The sequence below is a fragment of the Lactuca saligna genome, chromosome 6, assembly GCF_052625555.1.
Source record: "Lactuca saligna cultivar CGN05327 chromosome 6, ASM5262555v1, whole genome shotgun sequence".
NCBI classification, from domain to species: Eukaryota; Viridiplantae; Streptophyta; class Magnoliopsida; order Asterales; family Asteraceae; genus Lactuca; species Lactuca saligna.
Window position 1 is genome coordinate 140,461,491 of NC_136422.1, and position 5,122 is coordinate 140,466,612.

Genomic DNA, 5,122 nt, shown 5'->3' on the forward strand with positions numbered 1-5,122 from the left:
TGTAACACATATTAGCCACTCTAGGCTATAACTCTGTGGGTCCGTGCACCCAAACTCTGTGAACCCTCAGGTTCTAGCTCTGATAAACATGCACCACATAAATCACATAGAAATCATGCAGTACAACACACAACATACATAGCATACAAATACTCTATCACATAACTCTAGTTACCTACTCAAGGTAAAGTATAGTGAGAAGACTCACCTCGCGTATCTCGGTATCTCACGAATCCTGGAAATCCCTCGTGCTCGATCCTCCGAGCTCTAATCCTCCTATAACATTATATGCTTCTAATTAACACTTTATATCTCTAAGGTTGACTATCAAAAAGGAGTCAACACTGGTCAACTCTGGTCAACGGTCAACAGTCAACTCTGACCGGACTCGGCGAGTACCAAGGCGACTCGGCGAGTCTGGGCGTATACACCAATTTCCCTGGAATCCTCCCTTGACACGTCGAGTATTCACTCAACTCGACGAGTTCCACCTGGCATGAGTTGTGGGGCCACCACGACTCAACTCGCCGAGTCTCAAGAACAACTCGGTGAGTCCAGTTTGACTCAGTCCACCTGTCCATTCTGACTCCCCCTTGACTCACTGAGTCCACCCTTCCCAACTCGGCGAGGCCACTCACTGCGTGGTCGGGTAACATTCATGCTACTCACCGAGTCTGTTCTTCGGACTCGGCGAGTCCGTGCCATGCACTGACTCAATCTTGCTCTAAAGGTCAGATCCAGTTCATTAATCCATAGATCCAGTCCCTCCAAGCTCATTTAGCACGTAAAGTTACAATCTTGATGCACATACAACCTCTATATGACCATATATGATGTTTATGACTCAAATACTACAACACAAGGTCAAAGACTCTATTGTCACCCATAAAGCTTGATGAGTGAGGCTTTCTGGACCTCTATGGATCCAGATCCATGGCCTCAACACAAAGAGGGAACCAATGGGCATCAAATCATCCCATAAATGACCACCACAAGCCCTAAATTGCATCATGCTTCACTAAACAGAAAATGGTCCGAGATAATACCTCTAGAGTGATGATCTAAGCTCCAAATCCACGAAATAGCAACCTCCTTTGCTTCCTCTTGCCTAGGGTCTCCTTCTTCTTGCTAAATAACACACACAAGATCAATAATGGCTCCTTTCTCTTCACAAATAGCTCAAGAACACAAGGGTCACTCACTGAGGGTTGGGTGAGCACAAATGACGGCCATAAGGCCCTTTAAATAGGCCTCAAACCCGGGGATTTAGGGTTTCATTACACAGTGCAGACTCGCCGAGTCCATATCCTGGACTCGCCGAGTCCAGGCGCGCACCAATGTTCAATTCCGCGTCCCTACTCGGCGAGTATGAGCTCCAACTCGCCGAGTCCCTCTCACAATATGACAAAATTAGATTTACAAGATACCTGGTAAAAATCCGAATGTTACAACTCTCCCCCACTAGAACTAGACTTCGCCCTCGAAGTCTCGCTCTAAAATAGCTCCGGATGCTGCTCCCGCATCATACCCTCCGGCTCCCAGGTCATTTCTGATCCCTTCCGATGTTGCCACTGTACCAATACCAGAGGTACCTCCTTGTTCCTCAAAATCTTGACCTTCCGATCCCTAATAGCCACTGGTCTCTCAGCATAATTTAGGCTTGCATCTACCTGAATATCCTCTAATGGAACCACTGCCGACTCGTTGGGTATACATTTCCTCAACTGCGATACATGAAAAGTGTTGTGAATCTGCCCCAACTCTGCTGGTAACTCCAGCCGATAGGCTACCCGGCCTACCATGGCAATCACACGAAACGGACCTATAAACCGGGGCCCCAATTTGCCCCTCTTCCTGAACCGGATCACTCCTTTCCAAGGAGAAACCTTCAGGAGAACGAAGTCGCCGACCTGAAATTCCAGCTCGGACCGGCGCCTATCCGCATAACTCTTTTGTCGGCTCTGAGCGGTCAATAACCTCTGCCTGACCAGCTGTATCTGCTCTGTCGTCTGATTCACGATCTCTGTACTAGCCATTACCCTTTGCCCAACCTCTCCCCAACATATGGGAGTCCGACACCTCCTACCATACAACAGCTCAAAGGGCGGCATACCGATGCTCGAATGATGGCTATTATTGTAGGAAAACTCTGCCAAGGGCAAATACGTGTCCCAACTACCCCCAAAGTCCAATACACATGCTCGAAGCATGTCCTCAAGTGTCTGAATCGTCCGCTCACTCTGGCCGTCGGTCTGGGGGTGGTATGCAGTACTAAAATGTAGCTTAGTACCCAACTCCTCATGAAATTTCTTCCAGAAACGGGAAGTGAAACGCACATCGCGATCTGAAACAATCGAGATCGGCACTCCATGCCGAGATACAACCTCTCTCACATAAATCTCCGCTAACTTCTCCGCCAAAGAACTCTCACTGATGGCAAGAAAGTGAGCGCTCTTTGTCAACCTATCCACAATCACCCAAATTGCATCGACTCCTCTGGCAGTCCTCGACAATTTGGTGATGAAATCCATAGTGATCTGTTCCCATTTCCACTCGGGAACCTCCAATGGCTACAACTTGCCATGCGGTCTCTGGTGTTCGGCCTTTACCCTTCGACAGGTCAAACACCTCTCGACAAACCATGCGACATCCCTCTTCATACAAGGCCACCAATACTCCTTTCTTAAGTCCAAATACATCTTCGTAGCGCCGGGATGGATCGAGAATTTTGATCTATGAGCCTCCTCCATCAATGTAGTACGCGTACCGCCCACAAACGGTACCCAGATCCGGCCCTGATACGTCATAAGCCCTTGACTATCCGATACAAACTCAGAAACCAACCCAACGACCCGCTCTCTCTTCTGCATCTCCGGACGCACAGCCTCAGCCTGTGCCCCACGAATGGCATCCAGAACTGAAGCTATCACGGTCAATCTCAAACATACATTTCGCAGTGGAGTACTCTCCGCCCTGCGACTCAACGCGTTGGCTACCACATTAGCCTTGCCCGGGTGGTACAAGATCTCGCAATCATAATCCTTGACCACATCTAACCACCTCCTTTGCCGCATATTAAGGTTAGGTTGATCCATCAAGTACTTCAAGCTCTTATGGTCCGTGTAAATCGTGCAACGAACCCCATACAAGTAGTGCCGCCAAATCTTGAGGGCGAACACCACTGCCCCCAACTCCAAATCATGTGTGGGGTACCTTGTCTCGTGAGGCTTCAACTGCCTCGATGCATATGCTATCACATGTCCCTTCTGCATCAGCACCGCTCCCAGTCCTAAAATCGATGCATCACAGAATACCACAAAACCTTCCATCCCTTCCGGAAGAGCTAATACCGGAGCTTCACACAACCTCTGGCGAAGCGTCTCAAAGGAGGCCTGCTGCGCGGGACCCCATAAAAATGTAACACCCTTCCGGGTCAATCTGGTGAGTGGAACCGCAATCTTGGAGAAATCCTTAATAAACCTCCGATAATACCCTGCCAACCCAAGGAAACTCCGAATCTCAGAAGGTGACCTTGGCACCTCCCACCTCATCACTGCGTCAACCTTGGCCGGATCGACCAATATCCCCTTCTGGTTAACGAGATGTCCCAGAAACTGGACCTCCCGCAACCAGAAATCGCACTTGGAAAACTTTGCATAGAGTTTCTCCGATCTCAAAACTCTAAGAACCTCCCTCAAATGCTCCTCGTGCTGCTCTCTAGATCTCGAATATACCAGAATATCATCAATGAACACTATCACCGACCGATCCAACATCGGCCGACATACCCTGTTCATGAGATCCATGAACACAGCCGGGGCATTGGTGAGTCCAAAAGGCATCACCACAAACTCATAATGCCCATAACGCGTCCTGAATGCTGTCTTCTGGACGTCCTCGTCCCGCACTCTCACCCGATGATAGCCCGACCTCAAATCAATCTTGGAGAACCAAGATGCTCCCTGTAACTGATCGAATAAATCGTCGATCCTCGGCAACGGGTAATGGTTCTTGATCGTCAGCTTATTCAATTCCCGGTAATCAATACACATGCGATGCGAGCCATCTTTCTTTTTCACAAACAGGATGGGTGCTCCCCACGGCGAGCTAATCGGCCGAATAAACCCCTTCCCCAGCAGCTCCTGAAGCTGCGAGGATAACTCTTGCATCTCTAGAGGCGCAAGGCGATACGGCACCTTAGCGATAGGCGCGGCTCCCGGAACCAAATCGATACCAAACTCCACTTGCCTCACGGGAGGCACACCTGGTAACTCTTCGGGAAAGACATCTGGAAACTCACGCACCACCGGAACTTCATCCACCGAACTCGGTCTCTCGGAGATCACTCGCGTATCCATCACATACGCCACAAAACCCTTATAGCCCTGCTGTAAACACTGCCTCGCCCTAGCAGCCGAACAGAAGGCTGATCCAGAACGTGTACCCTCGTCGTAAACCGAAAGAACTCCCCCACTAGGATCTCGTATAGTCACCAGCTGACGCTCGCAATCGATAATCGCACCGAATCGGCTCAACCAGTCCATGCCCACTATAACACAGACATCACCCATCGCAATAGGAATAAGGTCGATCGGGAACTCAACCCCGAAAATCTCCAATACATATCCCCGGAGGACCTCTGTAGCACAAATCACTCTGTCGGCGGCTATGGAAACCCGCAGGGGCCGACTCAGTGCCCCACGACTAACACTGATACGCTGACTAAATGCCAAAGATACAAAAGATCGACTCGCACCCGAGTCAAATAATACTAAAGCAGGTACAGAATTCACAAGGAAGGTACCTATGCATAGCATAATATAAGCATAATATCTCAACACCATAAATAAATAATGAAAAGGAAACGTACCAGCCACAACGTCGGGTGCAGCGCGGACCTCTTCCGCAGTCAGCTGGAAGGCTCTACCCCGAGCCCTCGGTGCCTCGGCCTTCACGGGCCGACTCTCTGTAGCAGTAGCTCTGATGGCGGCGGGAGCAGACCCCTGAGATGCTCCGCGCAGCAGCGGACACTCTGCCTTCCGGTGTCTGGTCTGGTTGCAGTGGAAGCACACTGCAAATCCCTTGGGGCAGTCCTTAGCCATATGCCCCTCCTTGCCACATT